We start from the raw sequence: 25,959 nt of genomic DNA on the forward strand, positions 1-25,959 counted from the left end.
AGCCTCATGGGCTACAGTCCATGGGATCGCAAGAGTCAGACACGACTGAGCAACTAAACCTAACCTAACCTACCAGTGAAATAATAGATGTACACTCTCACTCAGGAGTATCGTCTCATTTAAACATCAAATCTATCGTACAATATAGGTATTATCGTGTCTGACTCTTTATGACCTCATGGACTGGAGCCGCCAGGCTTCTCTATCCATGGAATTCTCCAGACAACAATACTGGAGTGGGTAGCCATCCCCTTCTCCAGGGGATCTTCCCCACTCAGGGGTCGAACTTCAATCTCCTGCATTGCAAGCAGATTCTTTACCATCTGAGCCAAGAGAACAGTACAATTTTATCATAAATAAGTTCAAATTATTTTCTAAATGTAATCTGGTTTTGAGTCTTCTCTCTGTGGCTAGCTTAGTGACTCTGAACACGTTGCAAAAGCTCTCTGTGATCGTTTCCTTAGGAAAGAATTGAAGTAATAATACCTACATTGTATGATAGATCTGATGTTTAAAAGGGGACACTCCTAAGTGAGAGTGCACATCTGTATTTCACTGATAAATCCTCCCCAAATATTTGTCATTGTTTTGACTACGTCCCGTAAGCACACTCCCATCACACACTCAGAGTTCCGTCATGATGTCACTTCTGAGGAATGCTCTTCTGGCTCCTCAACAGGCCAAGACAGTAGTTAATACTCAAATGTGTACGTGCAGGTAAAATATTAAAATGAGTAGCTACTGATACATTTCCCTTTTAGATATATAAATGCAGATGCCCTTTTGATTGAATGAAAGCCATCTTAAAATTTAAAATGAAGAAAGAAAAAGAAAATGTTATTTGAATCCTTTTTAGCCTCACAGCATGCGTTTCAGTATCACAGCATTGCCAGAATGGACTGCAGAAAGGTTCTACAGCCCTGGGTATTTTACGCCTTATATTTGCTCTACTGAAGTTCACTGGCCAGATTTTCTGTACCGTAAAGATGCATCTGAACAGGATTTTCCTCAAAAAACCTAGCAGCTCAACTCGTTCAGAAGAGGAACTGCTTTCCAATATGTGGGTCAGGGCTAAGAGCCCAAGGGAAGGGCCTTTGCTGTTTCATTAGGAATCCACCTTGGGATATGAAACAGAAAGTATCAGCCAGGCTCATCCAGCAGGTGCCAGAGAGCTCAAGGTACAACACGGCCTGTGAGTTAAAAGACCCCTTGGCATCGAGGCCAGGGAGATGTCTCTTTTAGTTTTCAGAAGAAGCATAAAAATGATATATTATATTCTGTCTCAGGGACATTTTGGTGCCACCTTGCTTGGCACAGCATAGAATTCTCCTGTCACCTCTTGGATCGTATCCTGACAGAAAGGTAATTGGGCACCAGAGAAGATGTCAGCAGAGTGTCAATATGGTTTGACCAGTGCCCCTAAATAATATTGATGGCAGGAAAGGGAGAGGGATTAATCAGGTGTGAGCCTGTCAAATGCTCAGAGGGTGCCATGGGTTCCCGAAATAGATACAACTTCCCACACAATGCTAAATGGACTTCAACAGAATATGTTATGTAGTGATCTTAAGGGAAAAAAACAGAGCTAAGATCCAAGAGAAATTTATAAGAAAGCACAGTTCATTTTCCATCAGCATCCCTCTGTCCAACATGCTTTAAAAAGAGGGAGAGCTATTATTATTTTTTCCAGGAAAAAAAATTACATTCTTCCTAAAAAATCAATCATGAGAAAAGGCTCGAATTACAAGATGCATCACTCAGTTGAAAGCAAAGTGCTGATGAAGCAACAGTGAGACAGGTTGTCAGTGTGGGTCATAGGGAATCCACACGTGATGAAGACTATTTGTTTCTTTACTCTGTGTCCCATTGAAAGATAAAATTGATCATCACATTTTCATCAGCAAAAAAAGCTGCATAAAACGCAACATTCAAAAAACTAAGATCATGGCATCCGGTCCCATCACTTCATGGCAAATAGATGGGGAAACAGTGGAAACAGTGAATCTGTCTAGCCATCCCATCCTCTGTTGTCCTCTTCTCCTTCTGCCTTCCGTCTTTCCCAGCATCAGGGTCTTTTCCAATGAGTCAGCTCTTTGCATCAGGTAGTCAAAGTATTGGAGCTTCAGCTTCAACATCAGTTCTTTCAATGAATATTCAGGATTGATTGCCTTTAGGATTGACCAGTTTGATCTCCTTGCAGTCCAAGGGACTCTCAAGAGTCTTCTCCAACATCACAGTTCAGAAACATCAATCCTATGGTGCTCAGGCTTCTTTATGATCCAACTCCATACACGAACTCTGGAAAAATCATAGCTTTGACTATATGGGTCTTTGTTGATAAAGTGATATCTCTGCTTTTTAATACACTGTCTAGGTTTGCCATAGCTTTCTTTCCAAGAAGCAAGAGTCTTTTAATTTCATGGCTGAAGTCACTGTCTGCAGTGCCTTTGGAGCCCAAGAAAATAAAATCTGTCATTGCTTTCACTTTTTCCGCATCTATTTCCATAAAGTGATGGGACTGGATGCCATGATCTTAGTTTTTTGAATGTTGAGTTTTAAGCCAGCTTTTTCACTCTCTTATGCAGGGAGGTAAATTATTGAAATGGAAATACAGAATGTTTGGAAAAGCTGAGGACATGAGCTTGGGTGATAGTATTTGCCCACCTGTCTTTGTCAGCACTGAAAATGATGCACTTTGACTGTAAGCTAGTGTGGTGGGGGGATAATGGTTCCCAAAGATGCCCGCATCCTAATCCTCAGACCCTGTGAAAGTGTTCCCTTACCTGGCAGAAGGGACTTTCAGAATGTGGCTGAGGATGAGAACCTGGAGATGAGAGACTATCCTGGATTATCAGGGTGGCCCCGTGTAATCAGATGAGTCCCAGCTATGATCATAAAAAAAAATCTGATGTCTAATGACAGGAAAAGTACCAAAGAGCTGGTATATTGCTAATTTTGAAGAAGAAAGAAGGAGTCCATGAGCCAAAAAATGTAGGCATTTTCTAAAAGCTGGAAAAGAAAAGAAAATGGATTCTGTCATAGAAGCTCCAGAAAAACAACTTGGTCCTGACAATACCTTGATCTTAGTGACGTCAGACTCACATGGGAATTTCAGTCTACAGAGCTGTGCTGTGCTGGGCTTAGTCGCTCAGTCATGTTGGACTCTGCAATGCCATGGACTGTAGCCGGCCAGGCTCCTCTGTTCATGGTTTCTTCTCTTGACCAGCAAGGATTGGCTGCCTGTTCTTGTCTGTGATCAGATATCCTTCAGTTGGGCAATTATACTGCTGATGAAAGTAATTTTGAAGACTCAGAAATATCCATTTATGTATCCAGACATGTGGTCCTCAGAAACACTGGGTGGGCGGTTAGTGTTAATGTTTGTGCCTCCTGCTGAAAGTTAGATGTAAGACTATGTCTTCTTGACATCCTTCAACATTACAGTTCATGGACCTGATCCTCTTCCCATCCTTTTTAAATTTTAATTGACAGGCAGAGAAATGATTGGATAATGAAGACTTTATCCCTTTTCTTATTTTCATAATAACTAATGAATTAAAGAGGGATGTTATGGGCCTTATGGGATTTCCAATTGTAATAGCTCTATTTTATGGCAGACACCATTAGCCTTCATTGCAGGCCATTCTTAATCTGGCCTCGATCTGTTATTTGCAGTCTGTTAAACTCCTCACGATCCAGACAGCCGCAGCCCTATTAGCAGTAAGGCTTCATAGCTAAGACAATGCCTGGAGATGATAAGCACTGTTATTTTCTCTTATTATGTGGACGTATTTTGGCCAGCTTCCTGCATTGCGTGGAAGTGATCCTATTTCCTAAGGGTCTGGATGCAATTGTTAATATAAAGTAGATTTTTTGAGAGTCATTTATTGCATCCATTCATTTAACCCATTGCTCAGTGAGCATCTACTATTTCCTCTGCTAGAGCAGCGACAATAAAAGACGACGCCACCTCTGCTGCTTCTGAGCTGAATGCCTTTGGCAACTTGTGTACTTAACTTGTCTCACCTCTGTCTTCATGTCCATAAAATGAAAATAATAGTATCCGCTCCATACAGAGTTTTATGAAGATTCATATTTTATGCAGTATTTGTTGTTATTTTCGTAGGCTTCTGAATTTCAGAAACTCATGAGACTAATAAAGGACAAGCAATGGGCCCAGTGGGCTGCAGTCCATGGGGTCTCAAAAGAATCCGACATGACTTAGTGACTAAATAACAACAACAAGCCAAATAAATACAATTGAGGTGGATTTATTCAACATACATTTATTGAGAGCCCACTCTGCACAGAGTAGTACACAAATATGAGAGAGGGATTCACTGGTGAGAATACAGAGTAAGTCCAAGACACTGGGGTGGGACTTGAGAGTGTGCATTTTTGCAAATCAAAGAGAATTTATAAGCCCTTCGAGAGAAAGAAAACCCTCCAGAGGAAATTGTTAAGAATGATCCTGTCGGGTCCCAATTAGTCACCTACAAATTATCCCCATTGCGGACTATCCCTAGTATATATTTCTAGTATAGAAAGCATTACAATAGTCACATTGAATCCTTGTAACATTTTAAATATGCATGTCAAGGCAAATTACAAATATTGGAACAAAAATGAAGACAGGAAGAAAATAAGTTGAGGAAAGTAGTGAGGGAAAGGAAAACCATAATGTGAACTAGCCGATCTTTCTAGCTAGGAGCAGCCTTCCCTCTTCTAAAGGAATGTGTTGGTTTTGTGTTGACTGTGTCTCAGTCCTGCTTGTAATTCAGAGTCAATGCTGAGAGAAACCCATCCTTGAGACCAGCATGGCGGCTGTCTGAAGGGCCAGGCCCAGGGCTGGAGACCACTTCCCAAGCTTCCTCCTGCGTCTGTTGAATGGTTCAGACCGCTTCTTTGTCTTCTAGGAAGATGCTGATGACATTCCAGGGTCTCTCAAGGACACTGTGGGGTAGGAATTCCAGAGGGAATGTGATAATGTGCAAATGGAAGCTCTGTTTTTTCTGGTGGTGGATTATGTACCACAGCAGGTCCACCCTGCCACTGGTTTGCTTGGTCCAGGCTGCAACGTCTGGAAGCCACTCAGACTACACAGAGTATTTCCTGAGACTGCCAATCCATTCCAATTCTAGGAGCCATCAGACCGTGTTCATCAGTATTAACTCTCTCAAGAAAGCATTCAGAAAAAGGAAAATAGGCTAAAGCAGCAAGAGAGACGGTTACAAACTGTTGGTGATGTTGTTGTTGGTGGTTTTCCTAGTGGCTAAGTCTTGTCCAACTCTTTGGGACACCATGAACTATAGCCCGCCATGCTTCCTGGAGAATCCCTCTGTCCATAGAATTCTCCAGGCAAGAATACTGGAATGGATTGCCATTTCCTTCTCCAGTGAATCTTCCTGACTCAAGTATTGAACCCGCATCTCCTGCATTGGCAGGCAGTTTCTTTACCACTGAGTCAAGAAGGGATTTTTAAAAAGCAGCTTGTTATAATTTATTCCACACTCAATATAAGGCATATGTATGATGTGGCCACAGAAATACACACCAAGCGAAATACTCCTCATGTCACCTTGTCAAGTGTCCAAATTACAGGACTCCATGGCAAGCATCAGTGGACCACACCTAAAGTATTATATCTGATAGTAGAAAACCAGAATGTGGGAAATGAGGTCAGGGGATCTGACAACCTCTCTAAGTGAGAAAATTGAGAAAAAGAGGAAGGACCAGATGGAGGAAGTTGGGAAGTGGGAAGAGAGGGGAGAGGGTGGCTACTGTCCAGCGCAAGGGTCGCTTCCCTACTGTTTAGGGGTTAAATCATGTGTCTAAAGAGATGTGTTTAAGTCCTAAGCCCAGTACTTGTGACTGTGATTTTGTTTGATATAGGGTCTTTGTGGATGTAATCAGGCTGAGATGAGATCCTTAGGGTGGGTCCTGATACAAAATGACTGGTGTCCTTGTGAGAGGAGGAGACACAAATAGAGACACACACAGAGAAGACAACAAAGAGATTTCTGTCAGGGTAGGCCACCCAGTTAATAGCACCTGGTTCCAGCAGCCACAGGACTCTACCACCCTCCTCTCCCAGCTGGCTCCGAAGCCAGTGCCTGTTGCTATTGGACAGCTCTGGGTGTTTACTAAGGGCTTCCCAAATCCCACGCACAGTTTAAGTACTAAGTCTGTGTTTTTCTTCATGGAATCCTTGCAACCACCCTGTAAAGCAGTTACCATCTTTATGTCAAGTTTGTAAGCAAGGAAACCAAGGCTTTGAGAGGTTGGTTCAGTTCAGTAGTTCAGTCGTGTCCGACTCTTTGCGACCCCATGAATCGCAGCACACCAGGCCTCCCTGTCCATCACCATTTCCCAGAGTTCACTCAGACTCACATCCATCAAGTCCATTATTGCCATCCAGCCATCTCATCCTCTGTCGTCCCCTTCTCCTCCTGCCCCCAATCACTCCCAGCATCACAGTCTTTTCCAATGAGTCAACTCTTCTCATGAGGTGGCCAAAGTACTGGAGCTTCAGCTTTAGCATCATTCCTTCCAAAGAAATCCCAGGGCTGATCTCCTTCAGAACGGACTGGTTGGATCTCCTTGGAGTCCAAGAGACTCTCAAGAGTCTTCTCCAACACCACAGTTCAAAAGCATCAATTCTTCGGCACTCAGCCTTCTTCACAGTCCAACTCTCACATCCATACATGACCACAGGAAAAACCATAGCCTTGACTAGACGGACCTTAGTCGGCAAAGTAATGTCTCTGCTTTTGAATATACTATCTAGGTTGGTCATAACCTTTCTTCCAAGGAGTAAGCATCTTTTAATTTCATGGCTGCAGTCACCATCTGCAGTAATTCTGGAGCCCAGAAAAATAAAGTCTGACACTGTTTCCACTGTTTCCCCATCTATTTCCCATGAAGTGATGGGACCGGATGCCATGATCTTCGTTTTCTGGATGTTGAGCTTTAAGCCTCTTTTTCACTCTCCTCTTTCACTTTCATCAAGAGGCTTTTTAGCTCCTCTTCACTTTCTGCCATAAGGGTGGTGTCATCTGCATATCTGAGGTTATTGATATTTCTCCCGGCAATCTTGATTCCAGCTTGTGTTTCTTCCAGTCCAGCATTTCTCATGATGTACTCTGCATAGAAGTTAAATAAGCAGGGTGACAATATACAGCCTTGACGTACTCCTTTTCCTGTTTGGAACCAGTCTATTGTTCCATGTCCAGTTCTAACTGTTGCTTCCTGACCTGCATACAGATTTCTCAAGAGGCAGGTTAGGTGGTCTGGTATTCCCATCTCTTTCAGAATTTTCCACAGTTTACTGTGATCCACACAGTCAAAGGCTTTGGCATAGTTTATAAAGCAGAAATAGATGTGTTTCTGGAACTCTCTTGCTTTTTCCATGATCCAGCGGATGTTGGCAATGTGATCTCTGGTTCCTCTGCCTTTTCTAAAACCAGCTTGAACATTACCTTGCCCAAACAGTTAATAAGTAATGTAATGGTGTCAACAGGGGCAGTCTAATCCTGGAGTCCAGGACCTGAGCCATGAGGCAGACTTCCTCTGGAGAGGAAGGGGAGCTAAAGCAGTGGGTCAGAGAGCTGAAAATAGAGATGTAGTAGGGAGGAAATCGAGGTGCAACAACAGGGCTTTGAGAAAGATGAATGAGGCAACTGCATGTCACCTGAGGCTGGGTCTTGTGCCCTGAGGGACCCTTGAGCACCTTGTTTGGGAACTGAAAATGAAAGTGAAGTCGCTCAGTCGTGTCTGACTCTTTGTGACCACATAGACTGTAGCCTACCAGGCTCCCCCACCCACCAGATCTTCCAGGCAAGAGTACTGGAGTGGGTCACCATTTCCTTCTCCAGGGGATCTTCCCAACCCAGGAATTGAACCTGGGTCTCCCGCATTGGAGGCAGATGCTTTACCGTCTGAGCCACCAAGGAAGCCTGGTGTAATGTGTAATGTGGCCGACAAAGACAGACAAAGGGGGAGATGTCAGGACTCTCAGATCAGGAAGAAATGGAGAAAAACAAATATCATATATTAATGCATATATATGGAATCTAGAAACTGATGAACCTATTTCCAGGGCAGGAATAGACTTGCAGATACAGTGAATGGACTTGCAGACACAGGAGAGGGTGGGGCAAATTGAGAGAGCAGCTTTGACATGTGCACATTACCATGTGTAAAAGAAATAGCTGCTGGGAAGTTGCAGAGCACAAGGAGCTCAGCCTGGTGCTCTGTGCCCACCTAGAGAGGTGGGCTGGAGGGGTGGGAAGGCGGTTCAGGAATGAGGGGATGTGTGTATACATGTATAGCTGATTCATATTTTTGCACAGCAGAAACTAAAACAATGTTGTGAAACAATTATATTCCAATTAAAAATTAATTTAAAAAGGAAAGGAGCAGAATATGTGTAGAAATTGGGATTGATAGGAAGAGCCAAAGAAGTTTCTAGAAGGAATAGGCAAAGTAGATTAAAAGGCACCATTCAATCCCAAACTATTATTCAACTAAGATGCAGAAAATTGCATCCATGTTTTATCCTCAATGTGCCAGACTTATTATTTTAGTGAGTATAACAGCATATATGATGTGCTGTTTTGAACAGTAATGTTTCAGCTCTCGCCATAGTTTTTTTTCTGCAGCCTCTTGTTGTGAGTATCGGCAGACTGCAGAGACATTGAGGGTTCGGTTCCAGACCCACCATAATGATGCAAATATTGTAATAAAGCGGGTTAAACAGTTGTTTTGTGTTTGGTTTGGTTTCCTATTGCACGTGGGCTTCCCTGATAGCTCAGTTGGTAAAGTGGTAAAGAATCCCCCTGCAGTGCAGGAGACGCCAGTTCGATTCCTGGGTCGGGAAGATCTGCTGGAGAAGGGAAAGGCTACCCACTCCAGTATTCTTGGGCTTCCCTTGTGGCTCAGCTGGTAGAGAATCCCCCTGCAATACAGGAGACCTGGGTTCGATTCCTGGGTCGGGAAGATCCCCTGGAGAAGGGAGAGGCTACCCACTCCAGTATTCTGGCCTGGAGAATTCCATGGGCTCTATAATCATGGGGTGGCAAAGAGTCAGACATGACTGAGCGACTTTCACTTTCAGTGCATGTGGTAACCCACTCCAGTATTCTTGCCTGGAGAATCCCAGGGACAGAGGAGCCTAGTGGGCTACAGTCCATGAGATCGAAAAGAGTCAGACATGACTGATCGACTAAGCACAGTGCATATAAGAGTGGTGTTGATTCTATGCTGTAGTCTATTAGTGTGTGATAGCATTATATTTTTTAAAAATGTACATGCTTTAATTAAAATAACTTTATTGCTAAAAAAATTTCTAGTCATCATCTGAGCCTTCAGTGGGTTCTTTGCTGGTGGAAGATTTTGCTTCCACATTGATAGCTGCTGACTGAGGAGGGTAGTGATTACTGAAGGCTGGGGCTGCTGTGTCAATTTCTTGAAATAAAATGTCAGTAAGGTCTGCCATATCGACTGACTCTTCCTTCCACAAACAATTTCTCTGTAGCATGCAGTCTTTGATAGCATTTTACCCACAATGAAACTCCTTTCAAAATTGAAGTCAGTCCTCTCACACCCTGTCACTGCTTTATCAACTATCAATATTCATGTAATATTCTAAATCCTCTGTTGTCATTTCAACACTCTTCACAACATCTTCACCAGTAGATTCTTTCCTTAGAAACCATTTTCCTTGCACCCTGTTGGAAATATAAGAAATTCTAGGAAGTTAATTGTGAAGATGTCTACTTAACATAGGTTTCCCTGGTGGCTCAGATGGTAAAAAAAAAATCAGCTTGCAATGCAGGAGACACAGGAGATGCCTGTTCCATCCCTGGGTGGGGAAGATCCCCTGGAGAAGGGAATGGCTACCCACTCCAGTATTCTTGCCTGGGGAGTTCTATGGACAGAGGAGCCTGGAGGGCTACAGTCCATGGGGTCACAAAGAGTCAGACGTGACTGAGCGACTAACACACATGTTTAGCATAATACTACAAGTAAGCTAATTTTATTGTTAATTTTAAAAAATTTAGAGTAGTTTTAAGTTCACAGCAAAATTGAACAGAAAGTACAGGTGTTCCTGTTACATTTGCCCTACTACATACACGCAACCTCCCCACCATCAGCAGCCCCACAAGAGTAGCATATTTGATGAATATACCCTGACACATCACTATCAACCCAAGTTCATAGTCTACATCAGGGTTCACTCTTAATTTTTACATCCGGTGAGTGTGGCTAAATGTGCGGTGACATGTATCCACCATCGCAGAACATTTCACTGCCCTAAAAATCATCTGTGCTCCGCCAGTTCACCCTTCTTTCCACCCTAACTCCTGGCAACCACCCATCTTTTTGCTGCTTCCATAGTTTTGCCTTTTCCAGAATGCCATATCATGGGAATCACACAGTATGCAGCCTTTTCATATTGAGTGGATTTAAATGATGAAAAAAATGTTAAATAGCACATGGAAGTATTTAAGGGTGGTGAAATTGTGAGAACAAGTACATTTAATCATCCTCTACTTGAAATTAAAATCAGATACAAATATCCTTTGAGCTGGGTGTACCTTCTTCAAATGAAATCCAAGCTGAAATTCTGATAAGAAAAGAGATTAAAATGAAGCATCTTGGGGCAAACAGAGGGAGCAGTTAAGAACTCCACCCACCACAAGTCCTAACCCTCAACAGTGGATGTTAAAGACGTGAATGAAACCTCCAGTGCATCATGAAACACAGCATCAAAGCCGCAGACGGCAGAGATTAGGACTTGAAATATTTAGGGAGCTCAGAATAAGAACAGAACAAAAATGCTTTCTACTTGCACAACAAAATGTGAAAAGCAGTGTATAAAACTGTCAGAGTTTATCCGATGCCTTTGACTTATGTTTTTTAATCTCTTGTCACATACTTACTTCCTTGACTTTGTTCAAGATCTGGTATTTATCTTACTAATATTCAAAATTCAAAGAAAATTAAAGTCAACATCTCTTTTACACATTGAATGCATCAAATCACTATGATCTTCATATGATTTCATTCTTTCCAAATTAAAATTTGATTGATTGACTAATATATAGATGGTAGTCCCTGTAAAGTCTCTATAATCTCTGTAATAGAGATTGTCTTGTAAACACTTAGGATAAATGTCCAAAAAAAAAAAAAATGAGAAAGGTGAAAAGAAGGATTTTATGAAGGAAAACTGAGACCATGGGGGAAATGTACATGAAGAAAATAATGTTTTAAAAATATTTTCTTGATTTATATTCACGTAATAAGACAATGGCATTTTTGACTCTTAAAACAGGTTGACATATCTAAAAGCAGTTTCGATGATTTGGATATGTCTGAAGACTGTATTTTCCCCTCTAATTTGAATTATTTATAATCCCATAGTTAATTACAGAGAGCAAAATTGAATTACTAATAAATGCCAGAGAAATCAATTTAGATTGACATTCATCTCCATAGTCAGCTCTTATATGAAAACAGCAGATTTTTCAAGGCTTAGTATTTGCTATAATAAGATCACAAAACAACTCTACATATTAGAAAGGGTAGAAGTGACTTGGAAGATAAATATAAGGTACATACATTATTTCATTTAGCTTTAGATTCATAAAGAATTTTTCTTTAAGATTTCTACTTCTTTAAGTGAACTTTTTAAAGCAAGGGAAATGAACAGCCTTCTACTCCCCCAAACAGTTATTGTCCAACCCGCTGGACCTCTGTTAATCTTATCTAACTTGGATGGATGGCAGTGGCAACCTGTGCAATGCTAAAAAAAAAACCTCTGAAAGTCTCATTAGAATGGCTGAAATATGGTGGATGTTGGTAGCTAAATAAAGTTTATAAAGAAGTTTGATTTACTCTAAGGCTTAGAAAAGTAGAATAAATATGATTTCAAATATAGTGAAATAAATCAAATAGCTTTTGTTCAAAGCAATCGGCAGGCACAGGCTAGTAAATTGACCAATGCCATCATTCTTTTAGAATAAATTTCTACACCCAAGTCATTTCTTTTCACATATGCAGTAGCTTCAGATTTTCTTGGAGGAAAATAAGCTATGTTGCACCAATGAACTTTAAAATGTTAAACTAAACGCAGACTTGCTCTTTCCCGACTTGTAAATAACTCCTGATGCTGGCTGGGAAGTTTCCACACACAGGAAGCAGACCCCAGAGTCAGGCGCTCGTTGGTCAGTCTCTCAGCCATGTCCGACTCTTTGCAACCCCGTGGACTGCAGCATGCCAGGTTACCCTGTCCTTCACCATCTAGCAGAGTTTGCTCAAACTCATATTCATTGCGTCGATAATGCCATCCAACCGTCTCATCCTCTATTGTCCTCTTCTCCTCCTGCCCTCAATCTTTCCCAGCATCACGGTCTTTTCCAATGAGTTGGCTCTTCTCAGCAGGTGGCCAAAGTATTGGAGTTTCAACTTCAGCATCAGTCCTTCCAATGAACATTCAGGACTGATTTCCTTTGGGATTGACTGGTTTAATCTCCTTGCAGCCCAAGGGACTTTCAAAAGTCTTCTCCAGCACCACAGTTCAAAAGCTACAATTCTTCAGCATTCAGCCTTCTTTATGGTCCAACTCTCACATCCATACTGACGACTGGAAAAACCATAGCTTTAACTATATGGACCTTTGTGGACAAACTGACGTCTCTGGTTTTTATTATGCTCTCTAGGTTGATCATAGCTTTTCTTCCAAGGAGCAAATGTCTTTTAATTTCATGGCTGCAGTCACCATCCACTGTGACTGGCCACTGCACTATTTTCCTCTTAAGGAATTTCCTGCACCTGTCAAGTCAGGCCTGTGTTCCTGCTTTTTATAATCTATATTTATATAAGAGAGTATTGTTCTAGATGATTAACTTACACATCTTTATATGGAGTAGTTTGTGCACAAAATTGAAAAAGTACTGAATTTTACCACCTCCTGGTTGTGTGGCATGTAAACTGTTTCTTAATCTTTCAGAGCCTCTGTTTCTTTACCTTGTAGAGTGGCATATAGTTAGAACTCCAAAGCATGAAGTTAGTTGGTTCATTGCTTCTCTAAGGCACCTGGCCCTGTTTATCAAAATTTGCCAAGCTCTGAGATCTCAAAATTACCACATGAAGGTATGCACTGATGATTAGTAACTGAATTAAACTTGAATTAAACTGGAAAAGTCACACTTTCAAGCACAGAAAGGATCTGAAGTGTCTACTTCAAGGTTTTTTACCTAAGAGAACAGAGGAAATTATACATACAAATATAATCTCCAGGTCTGGAGTCATGAACTTGGGTCTAAATAACCACACATTACCACAGAATGGCAAGGATATATGTCTCAGAGTCTATGAGTACAGCAGATTCTTGCAGCTTATAACAGAAGTCCAGAAGACGTAAAGCTTGTGGAACATCCTTTTCACACCATGCACGGTAACCTTTTCACAAACACTTGACAGCTCAAAACACACACAGATCTGTATTTCATACAGTTCTATTGTTCACTTACCAGAGCCTTTGCCTGCCTTCTGGTTGTGCTTAAATTTGCAAGACAAATATAGAGACATTTGGAATGACTTATGTTATTTAATGAATTTTAGAGCTGACTTTGGTAGAACGTTAAGATATGGTTTTGGCCGGGCAGTTTAGAAATTTACATTGACCAGTAATCTGATGCAAAGTCATTCTTTTTATTTCAGATATTTGGAGAAACCACTCTTTCAAAAATTATCAGGCTAAATTTAGTAACTGTATTTGCATCAGCTCAAAATTGGATTTTATGCTACCTTTTGTTAGACTGCGAGTTGAAACTGTATAACTGAAATTATTTTATAAGATTATGTTAACTCAGAGTCGAGAGAGAATATATTTTTAAAGTATGATTCAAGGCTAGTATTAAATTGTATCTTTACATATTTTAGCTACTTTGTTAACTATTATAAACAGCCAGTGAATTTTATGCTCTTGCCCTTTTCTTCTAGTCAGATAATTTATGATTTTTTAAAGAGCTTCATTTTAGAATATTATTTTTCATTTAATATGCTAAGAAAAAGTATGCCTCTTTTGTTCAAAAATGTTTTAAAAAATCATCTATATATTTGCCTTATCCTCTTTGTTACGTTTCTCCTCATAGATTTGTTTGCCTGGAAATCACGGACACATTGTAGCATTCAGGATGTCAGCTTATTCAGAGAGATACAGTATAAAACTTGCTGAAAACCCTTATTTTCATTCTTCTCCAAGATTTATAAAACTCTTAATTTGAATCTAGCTAAAAGCTCAACTGACAGTGTGCTTGTTGAGAGAATAAGAAAAAGTTCTTGAACAGGTTAAATAGCTAGTCTTTTCTTATACTCTTTAAAATGTATTGATTTTTTTAATAGTTGCATTAAAATAGCTAAACATCAGTATAGGGGACTGGAATGCAAAAGTAGGAAATCAAGAAACACCTGGAGTAACAGGCAAATTTGATCTTGGAGTACAGAATGAAGCAGGGCAAAGGCTAATAGAGTTTTGCCAAGAGAACACACTGGTCATAGCAAACACCCTCTTCCAACAACACAAAAGAAGACTCTACACATGGACATCAACAGATGGTCAATGCCGAAATCAGATTGATTATGTTCTTTGCAGCCAAAGATGGAAAAGCTCTATACAGTCAGCAAAAACAAGACCAGGAGCTGACTGTGGCTCAGATCATGAACTCCTTATTACCAAATTCAGACTCAAATTGAAGAAACTGGGGAAAACCACTAGACCATTCAGGTATGACCTAAATCAAATCCCTAATGATTATACAGTGGAAGTGAGAAATAGATTTAAGGGACTAGATCTGATAGACAGAGTGCCTGATGAACTATGGATGAAGGTTCATGACACTGTACAGGAGACAGGGATCAAGATAATCCCCAAGAAAAAGAAATGCAGAAAAGCAAAATGGCTGTCTGGGGAGGCCTTACAAATAGCTGTGAAAAGAAGAGAAATGAAAAGCAAAGGAGAAAAAGAAAGGCATACCCATTTGAATGCAGCGTTCCAAAGAATAGCAGGGAGAGATAAGAGAGCCTTTCTCAGTGATCTATACAAAGAAATAAAGGAAAACAATAGAATGGGAAAGACTAGAGATCTCTTCAAGAAAATTAGAGATACCAAGGGAACATTTCATGCAAAGATGGGCTCAATAAAGGACGGAATTGGTATGGACCTAACAGAAGCAGAAGATGTTAAGAAGAGGTGGCAAGAACACACAGAAGAACTGTGCAAAAAAGATCTTTATGACCCAGATAATCACGATGGTGTGATCACTCACCTAGAGCCAGACATCCTGGAATGTGAAGTCAAATGTGCCTTAGGAAACATCACTATGAAAAAAGCTAGTGGAGGTGGTGGAATTCCAGTTGAGCTATTTCAAATCCTAAAAGATGATGTTGTGAAAGTGCTGCACTCAATATGCCAGCAAATTTGGAAAACTCAGCAGTGGCCACAGGACTGGAAAAGGTCAGTTTTCATTCCAATCCCCAAAAAAAGCAATGCCAAAGAATGCTCAAACTACCACACAATTGCACTCATCTCACACGCTAGTAAAGTAATGCTCAAAATTTTCCAAGCCAGTCTTCAATAATACATGAACCATGAACTTCCAGATATTTAAGCTGGTTTTAGAAAAGGCAGAGGAACCAGAGATCAAATTGCCAACATCCACTGGATCATCAAAAAAGCAAGAAAGTTGAACAAAAACATCTATTTCTACCTTATTGACTATGCCAAAGCCTTTGACTGTGTGGATCACAATAAACTGTGGGAAATTCTGAAAGAGGTAGGAATGCCAGACCACCTGACCTGCCTCTTGAGAAACCTGAATGCAGATCAGGAAGCAACAGTTAGAACTGGACATGGAACAACAGAAGCATTCCAAATCCAGAAAGGAAACCTCAAGGCTGTATATTGTCACCTTGTTTATTTAACTTATATGCAGAGTACATCATGAGAAATGCTGGACTGGAGGAAGCACAAGCTGGAATCAAGATTGCCAGGAGGAATATCAATAACCTCAGATATGCATATGACACCACCTTTATGGCAGAAAATGAAGAAGAACTAAAGAGCCTCTTGATGAAAGTGAAAGAGGAGAGTGAAAAAGTTGGCTTAAAGCTCAATATTAAGAAAACTAAGATCATGGCGTCTGGTCCCATCACTTCATGGCAAATAGATGGGGAAACAGTGGCTAACTTTATTTTTTTTGGATCCAAAATCACTGCAGATGGTGATTGCAGCCATGAAATTAAAAGATGCTTACTGCTTGGAAGGAAAGTTATGACCAACCTAGATAGCATATTAAAAAACAGAGACATTACTTTGCCAACTAAGGTCCGTCTAGTCAAGGCTATGGTTTTTCCAGTGGTCATGTATGGATATGAGAGTTGGACTATAAAGAAAGCTGAGCACTGAAGAATTGATGCTTTTGAACTGTGGTGTTGGAGAAGACTTTTGAGAGTCCCTCGTACTGCAAGGAGATCCAGCTAGTCCACCCTAAAGGGAATCAGTCCTGGGTGTTCACTGGAAGGACGGATGTTGAAGTTGAAACTCCAACACTTTGGCCACCTGATGTGAAGAACTGATTCATTTGAAAAGACCCTGATGCTGGGAAAGATTGAGGGTAGGAGGAGAAGTGGGTGACAGAGGATGAGATGGTTGGATGGCATCACTGACTCAATGGACATGAGTTTGAGTAAATTCCAGGGGTTCGTGATGGGCAGGGAGGCCTGGTGTGCTGCAGTCCATGGGGTCGCAAAGAATAGGACACGACTGAGCAACTGAACTGAACGGAAGGATTTCCTCCTTATCACCAGGTCTCAATAATAAACTTATTTTAAAAGCAAGGTCGTTTTTAGGAAAGGCAGATAAAACACAGAGATGCTATTTTAGATCACCAGTCTGGCAGATCCCATCTCTTTTCCAGGGCTGTGTCTCACACAGAGTATTCTTTTATACCCATCTACTACGGACTGGTGGATCTTGACCTGTTCCCAAGGGTGAGTGAGGGTTGCAAAAATCTTGTCGCTAAAGGATGGTTTGATCTAAAACACAGAGAGGGACTAGTTGTAAAACAGGGTAAGATGCTAGAAAGGAAAGGGTTTTCGTTTATTTGCAGCCTCCTGAGTACAAACGAAAAGAGAATAACTGTTCAACGTGGAATGACAAAATCTGCTGAGCGTCTCCTGGAGCCGGATTTGCCTCATTCAACAGTGGAATGACTACATGTATTCCTTTACTCTCACTTCCCTCCTCTTAAGGATATGATAAATATGTGTTTCTCCCTTTTCTCCTTTGCCTCAAGTCTATCTTTTTGAATTAGAATACAGAAACCAAGGCTGCACTCCCCTCACCCCTTGATAATTGGCGTGAACCTATTGCCTTAAGCACGCCTGGGATTCAAACATCGATTTTGGGGACACTGTACTCAAAATAGGAACACAATGATTGGCATCCTGGTTTCTTCCCCTCTGTGCCCTGGATCTCCTAAATGGAGCTCTGCGGGTGTCTGTGCTCCTTGGATACAGAAAATAAAACAAGAGAGTGAATGAATTAGAAGCTTTGCAGCCACAAATAATATGAACCCACTGCTATGAGGCAGGGGAGCCATCAAGTCACAGAGCCTCAGTCTCTGCTCAAATTTTCTGTGGTGTGAAGAGCCACCACCCCATGCCCAGCCATCACCACCACCACAGTGACCCCACCTATCTGATTCTGCTCCAAAACTTTGTTCTTAGATCCTCCACAGCTTGACTTAAGAGAAGGATGGAGCAGGACAGGCAGCCTCGCCTGGATTGTGGGAAGAGTCAGAGACAGAACCAGACGGGTAGGGCTGTGACCAGCTTTAGAAATTGTTCTTATTCAGGCGTCCATGCCCTTTATGTTTTCTCACAAAGAGTCTTAAATTGCTTTCCCCAGCTTCCCAGCAACATGCATTCACCCCACATCACCTTCTAAATTACAGGAGCTGGCAATGGTTTGACCAACACTGAGCAGCAGTACTCAGATCCCAGCTAATGACCAGCACTTTCACAAAACACAGTGTGGTCAGTGAGGCATAACTGAGGATGTTTCCCAAGGCTTTCCAACCCCTGTCCTGGAAGCTTCCTCATGTGTCATGGCACTCTTCTTCCCTGTGCTCTTATTCACTTTCCATGGGCACCCTCTCTCTGCCACGTACACCTTATTTTCTGGGGCAGACCCACATGTTTCAGATCGTGTCTGAGTTAACTGGATAGAAGCCATGACTCATGAGTGTGTATCTTAATTCCCTGGGTGATACCCAAAAGCAACACCAACTCTTATATCCTAAATCCCATGGAGGCTTTCATGATTTCCTTGCTTGTTCTCTATGATGTGTAGGTTGATGTTTCAGCACTAATCATGAGATAAGAGGGATTTTGGACTAGAGACTCTAATGGTTCTTTAAATCATACCCTGTGATGACAATGGCAATAATGAAAGTAGCTGCCATGAATAAGCCCGCACTGTGTTCCAGGTGCCTCGTATCTTTCCCATGACTCATCCTCATGACTGTGACCCCACATTTAGGGGCGTAGTTCCCATTTCTCAGGTGAGGGATTTGAGTTTTCACAGCAGCAATGTTTTTCCTATTCATCTTGCAGCTTCAGATGGAGAGTTATGTTTTGACCCCATGTCTGACTCCAAACTCATTTTATTCCTACAACCCCAATTCCTGGATAGAGATGGTAACTTTGAGCGGTTACCACTGTTTTATTTTCTTGCACCAAAAAGTGTTTTTCTAAAATTAGGGCTGACTTGCACCACTCATACAGTGAAGTGAAGTGAAGTTGCTCAATTGTGTCCTACTTTTTGCAACCCCATGGTCTGTAGCCCACCAGGCTCCTCCTTCCATGGGATTTTCCAGGCAATAGTACTGGAGTGGGGTGCCATTTCCTTCTCCAGGGGATCTTCCTGACCCAGGGATCGAACTCAGGTCTCCCACATTGTAGACAGATGCTTTGCCATCTGAGCCACCAGGGAAGGAAAGAGAAAGGAATGGAAGAGAGTATTTTGCTATCAGATACCAGGCTATACACTGAACTATAGAGTATTTAAGCATGTAGGACCAAGAAGACAAATCAGTTACTAAACAGAATACAAATTATAGACAATGATCCATGCATAAAAGAATTTGATATGTTAAGAGGAAATGTGAATAATTAATGGGAAAGGGAAAATAAATATTATAAGCACTAGATTTCAATATCTGAAAAAATAAAATGGATTCTCCCTCCTTAAACAAAAAAATTCAGATTATAAATCTCAATGTTAAAAAAAATGGAAATGCAAATATATTAAGAGAAAAAAACTTTAAAAATATTAAAGGAAATCTAAATAATGTCTCTGTGACATCTGGGTAGGAAAGAGGAAAATCATAAAGAAACTATTGATTAACTGGACCTCATCAAAATTTTATAATATTCAGATAAAAAAATCCCCATCAGTTCAGTTCAGTCACTCAGTCATGTCCAACTCTTTGTGACCCCATGGGCTATAGCATGCCAGGCTCCCCTGTCCATCACCAGCTCCTGGAGCTTGCTCAAACTCATGGCCATCAAGTCGGTGATGCCATCCAACCATCTTATCTTCTGTTGTCCTCTTCTCCTTCTGCCTTCAATTTTCACCAGCATCTGGGTCTTTTCCAATGAGTCAGTTCTTCGCATCAGGTGGCCAAAGTATTAGAGTTTCAGCTGCAGCATCAGTCCTTCAAATGAATATTCAGGACTGATTTCCTTTAGGATGGACTGATTTGATCTCCTTGCAGTCCAAGGGACTCTCAAGAGTTTTCTCCAACACCACACTTCAAAAGCATCAATTCTTTGGCACTCAGCTTTCTTTATAGTCCAACTCTCACATCCATACATGACCACAGGAAAAACCATAGCTTCAACTAGATGGACCTTTGTTAGCAAAGTAATGTCTCTGCTTTTTAATATGCTACCTAGGTTGGTCATAACTTTCCTTCCAAGGAGTAAGCATCTTTTAATTTCATGACTGCAGTCACTATCTGCAGTGATTTTGGAGTCTCCCAAAATAAAGTCTGTCACTGTTTCCATTGTTTCCCCATCTATTTCCCATGAAGTAATGGGACCAGATGCCATGATCTTCATTTTTTTAATGTTGAGTTTTAAGCCAGCTTTTTCACTCTCCTCTTTCACTTTCATCAAGAGGCTTTTTAGCTCCTCTTCACTTTCTGCCATAAGGGTGGTGTCATCTGCATATCTGAGGTGATTGATATTTCTCCCGGCAATCTTGATTCCAGCTTGTGCTTCATCCAGCCCGGTGTTTCTCATGATGTACTCTGCATATAAGTTAAATAAGCAAGGTGACAGTATACAGCCTTGACATACTCCTTTCCCAATTTGGAACCAGTCTGTTGTTCCATATCCATTTCCAACTGTTGCTTCTTGACCTGCATACAGGTTTCTCAGGAGGTGGGTCAGGTAGTCTGGTATTCCCATCTCTTTCAGAATTTTCCACAGTTTGTTGTGATCCACACAGTCAAAGGCTTTAACATAATCAATAAAGCAGAAGTAGATGTTCTTATGGAATTCTTTTGCTTTTTCTATGATCCAAAGGATGTTGGCAATTTGATCTCTGGTTCCTCTGCCTTTTCTAAATCCAGCTTGGACATCTGGAAGTTCACAGTTAATGTACTGTTGAAGGCTGGCTTGGAGAATTGTGAACATTACTTTGCTAGTGTGTGAGATTTGTATAATTGCGCAATAGTTTGAACATTCTTTGGCATTGCCTTTCTTTGGGATTGGAATGAAAACTGACCTTTTCCATTCCTGTGGCCACTGCTGAGTTTTCCAAATTTGCTGGCATATTAAGTGCAGCACTTTCACAGCATCATCTTTTAGGATTTGAAATAGCTCAACTGGAATTCCATCACCTCCACTAGCTTTGTTCATAGTGATGCTTCCTAAGGCCCACTTGACTTCACATTCCAGGATGTCTGGCTCTAGGTGAGTGATCACACCATCGTGGTTATCTTGGTCATGAAGATCTTTTTGGTATAGTTCTGTGTGTTCTTGCCACCTCTTCTTAATATCTCCTGCTTCTTTAAGGTCCATACCATTTCTATCCTTTATTGTGCCTATCTTTGCATGAAATGTTCCCTTGGTATGTCCAATTTTCTTGAAGAGATCTCTAGTCTTTCTAAACAGATCTCCTAACTTCATTTGTGAATAGTTTTAAGTGGTAAGAGGTAATGTAGAGGGTTTTTTTTGTTTGTTTTTTTGTTTGTTAGGGTGTTTTTTAGTGACTCCTCTTAAATTTTGTACAATTTGCAAAGTACACATTTCCAAAAACAGGTCTCATGTGAGTGTGGTTAGATTCCAGAACTGTATTCACTTTTCTCCAAACACAGATAGCCTGGTGCCGTTATGTTTCTCTATGGGCTTCCTTGGTGGCTCATTCTGTTGTTTTCCTCTACTTCTTTGCATTGATTATTGAGGAAGACTTTCTTGTTTTGTTCAAAATTATTTTGTTTTAAATAATATTTTTATTTGATAGCCACCATATTACCATATTTATACCCTTATCATCAGTTGTATTAAATGTCTTAGTGTTTTTAGTATTCTTTCAGACTCTGTGAGAATAATTGGTAGGGCATAAGATAGTTGGTTTGGTCTTCCCATGTGGTACTAGTGGTAAAGAACCCACCTGCCAGTGCAGGAGACATGAGTCCCAGGTCCAATCCCTGTGTTAAGAGGATCCGTGGAGAAAGGCATGGCAACCCACTCCGGGATTCTTGCCTAGAGAATCCCATGGACAGAGGAGCCTGGCATGCTACGGTCCATAGGGTTGCAGAGTCGGACACAACTGAAATGACTTAGCATGCACACATGCACATGTAAAATACTTGACTTATCTACACTGTATTTACATGAAAAGAACCAACATGCTAGAGAAGCACTCATTCTGGGCCATAGAGGTGAGCACAAATGTTTTAGATGGAGATTTCTAATAGAACAGATCCAGAGAGTGGAAATTTTAAAACAGATCTTCTAACTTCATTTGTGAAAAGTTTTAAGTGGTAAGAGGTAAAGTAGAGGGGTTTTTTGGTTTTTTGTTTGTTAGGGTTTTTTTTAGTGACTCCTCTTAAATTTTGTACAATTTGCAAAGTACACATTTCCAAAAACAGGTGAGTCTGGTCAGATTCCAGGACTGTATTCACTTTTCTCCAAGCACAGATAGCCTGGTGCTGTTATGTTTCTCTATGGGCTTACGTGGTGGCTCAGACGGTAAAAAAATCTGCCTGCGACAGAGGAAACCGAAGTTTGATCCCCAGGTCAGGAAGGTCTCTTGGAAAAGGGAATGGCAGCCGACTCCAGTATTCTTGCCTGGACTGAGGAGCCTAGTGGACTATCCCCTCCATGGGGTCACAAAGAGTCAGACACGACTAAGGGACTAACACCTTCCCTTTCATTCTGTTTCTCCAATTTTCCTGTTAAAAAGAAACACAAGAGCACCAGCTCTCCTGTCTGGGATCCCAGCTGGCCTCACGCCAAACCCAACTGGAGGTTAATGCCTGCTCATCAGAGCGCCCTTCTGGAGCCAAAAGTAATTTCTGAAAATCCCAATTTTGATTCACAACTTTCATTCTACTATTCAATATTAGATTTTATTATTCCACATTCCCATTTCCCTAGCCCAAGGACTCATTTATCTTTAATATTAATTGGCTTAATATAATAGCCCACTCTTCATCACATTATGACACAAATTTTAAAATCAATACAAAGATGTTAACATAAAATATAATCATATAATTAAATATGTATCAGGAACCAGAAAAAGTGAAGAGGGAGAAATCAGATAATATTTTACTTGCGTTTAACTAAAAAGCCATGTACTTTAAGTCTGTGAGATAAAAACAGTCATAAATCTATCTGAATCCTCTAGCAACTACTCATATAGAATTCTGTTGCCACATGCCTGTAGTTTAAGCAAAGAAATTAAAGACAAAACAAAAAACAAAGGGAAGATATTTAAATTCATTGAGATGAAGAATGAAGGAGATTTGAAATAATTATAATAAAAAATAAAGGCAACTGCCCACATCCAGTCACACACACACACACACACACACACACACACACACACACACACACTCATACGCGCACACTGGATTTGCAAGGAAAAGTAAATACCTCATTCAAAAAGGTTGTCTTTTTTTTTCCTGCTTGAGTCTAAGAGTTATTTAATATAACCTAAGTCATGCAAAGAGTCGGACACAACTGAGCGACTGAACTGAACTGAAGTCACCCTTAGTGTCCTTCAAAGCTATAAATTTTGCTTTTCCACGCAATTGCTTTAAAACAAAGAAGGTCAGAGCCTTCAAAATGATTCTGGAAGCAATTCAACTCCAAAATTTACCAATATATTTAGTGGCCCAGACTTTTTTTGTCTCTGATGGGAGAAAGCAAAAAGCACAGTATAATAAAGAGGAGAGTGATGGTGGGACAACATGATCTTAAAAACTAGCTTCCTTGGGTGAGGATTTCCAAAATAAAATCTTCTAGACAGATCCATAAGACAAGTAAATTATCATACCATTTCACTGTATGTTCTAACAATGGTCTTGGTTACGATATTAGAAACAATCAATATAGAAAAGAGAAACATAATTCATCTTACATTTCTGTCGTCAGAGAGCCATCAATCATTGCCAGAAGTATTATTAGCTGGAATCACCCTAGTGCTTTCCTGCATTTGTGCTCCCTGGTGGACACTCTTGTCCACCAACCCCCCCACCCCAAGTCTGGCCCCAGGAGTGAGGGACCAGACCCAAAGTAGTTCCCAAGGGAACACTGACTGCACCAGGGGACAGAGCAACAGATTTGAGGAAGAGAGAAACCCTAGACAGCATTCCAGGGGCCAGAGGCTCCTTTGTCAACTAGGGGCTGCACGTGTAGGCTTGCCAAGGCAAGCAAAATGGTGGCAGAAGGTGGGAAACCTGCCTCGTGCCACGATTCTCAGTAGCTCCTCGGAAACAGCGCGTCCTCCCTTCTCTCCTGCCAGCACCAAAATGTTATTCGTAACACATACAACTTTCTAGACAACACACACTGCAGAAGTTGTCATGGCCAAGAGGCTGTCTCTCCCCAGAGAGCTAAGCAGACGGAGAATAGCTGTGTGTCTTTATAAACAAATTTCTCGGTGAATGACAGTGGGTACACAAACATGTCAGCTCTCTATCCGAGTTCGTCCTCGCTCAAATGCCAGTTTTGCTCCTATTTTGATTACAGAGTTAAAATGTAATTAGTCTGATTTTAATGAGTCCAAATGTGACACATTAAGATTCAGTAATTACTGTAAAATGATGAGTTGTGATTGAATGTCCCCACAAACAAGGGGACATTTTAAAGGAGTGCCATTTATTGCTCAGTTGTTGCTGCATTTAAAACCATTGCCCTTCCCTCCATGAATATATATCTTTAGGATTTAAGTGATTATGCTGGACTCTTGCGTTACAGTTGGAGCCAGCCATCCTGGTATTTTTAAAGTATGTCAGTTCTTTGATAATGTGATCATGTCTACAAGAATCCAGTGCCTTTTTAGAGGGGAATTGGGGCAAGATCCCACATTTCTCTGAGTGTTGGCTGCCCAGTTAGCTCACCATTATAATTCATCTCGTGTGGCATCACTTTTTCTCTGCAATCCGACATAGGACCTCACTGCTATTAATATTTCTGGGGTTCTCTATGCCCTTAAATCTCAGCTGTGCTTAGAGCAGGTCTGGAAACATAGTCCTAAAGATTCAAGGTCCCGTCCAAGAGTAGCAGCATTAAAAGCAGCACCTGCCTCATACAATAGTCTGATCTTTTAAGCCCCCTGTTTCCTGGGCTGAGTCAGAAACAAGTCAGTAGGGACCAATACTAATGAGTTCTCCCATGATACTGGAATCTCAGATTGCTATTCAGTCACTAAGTCATGTCCAACTCTTTGCAACCCCATGAACTGCAGCACATCACTGTCTCCCGGAGTTTGCTCAAACTCATGTCCATTGATGCTATCTAGCCACCTCATCTTCTGTCACTCCCTTCTCCTCTTGCCCTTAATCTTTCCCAGCATCAGAGCCTTTTCAGCTTCAGTCCTTCCAATGAATATTCAGAGTTGATTTCCCTTAGGAATCTTGATTAATATTGAAATAAATAAGTTCATTGTAGAATTAAACCTTTCATTCTCTAGCAAATCAAAAACAAAAACATTATGAGTAAATGTTTTCTGACAACTCAAGACAGACCACCTAAGATAAGAATCATTAAATCATATGGAATTTGAGATCATCCCACCTGAATTTCTACTCTTTATGGGAAAGCCATCCATGACATATCCTGCCAGATACTCCAGAAGCCTATTTGAATATCTCAGTGTCTCCTGTAACAGTTTAGAGTATGATCAATGTTTTGGAGGCATCATATTTCCTTGGAGTCACAATTGTCTTCCTGTAGCTTAAATTTAGATATCCCATGCTCTGCCCAGTGCAAGGGGAGCCACAGAAGGCATGCCCTTCTTATTTCTCAGTCCTTCAGGTCTGTGAAAACTACTGTCAAGCCTTTAAAATATCTTCAGACTGAAAATTCCCATTTCCCATAGTGGTTCTGAAATCTTTCTGTCCGCTGATACTGTCAAATGTTTCAATGTTCTTCTGATTATGGCAACCAGAAATAAATGCAGACATCCACGTGTGTCCCAGTTAAGGCTGATTATAGCAGGACTGTACCTATCTACTCCAGTATTCTTGCCTGGGAAATCCCACGGACAGAGGAACCTGGTGGGCTACAGTCCACAGAGCTGCAAAGAGTCAGACACGACTGAAGCGACTTAGCGTGCACACGTACTTATCTTGCTCTGTTTTGGACACCGTT

The 25,959-nt window shown here is 41.0% G+C and overlaps 1 protein-coding gene and 1 non-coding gene across 2 annotated transcripts in view; one reads left to right on the top strand and one right to left on the bottom strand.

Annotated features, from left to right (window-relative positions):
* The window catches only part of CNTNAP2 (contactin associated protein 2), a 2,336,063-nt gene that overhangs the window by 1,847,735 nt on the left and 462,369 nt on the right, over positions 1–25,959 (top strand). The window lies entirely within an intron of this gene.
* TRNAW-CCA (transfer RNA tryptophan (anticodon CCA)) lies at positions 7,881–7,952 on the bottom strand. Its single transcript has one exon. It is a non-coding gene; the product is annotated as a tRNA-Trp (tRNA).

The sequence above is a fragment of the Ovis canadensis genome, chromosome 4 (genome assembly GCF_042477335.2).
Source record: "Ovis canadensis isolate MfBH-ARS-UI-01 breed Bighorn chromosome 4, ARS-UI_OviCan_v2, whole genome shotgun sequence".
Lineage (NCBI taxonomy): Eukaryota > Metazoa > Chordata > Mammalia > Artiodactyla > Bovidae > Ovis > Ovis canadensis.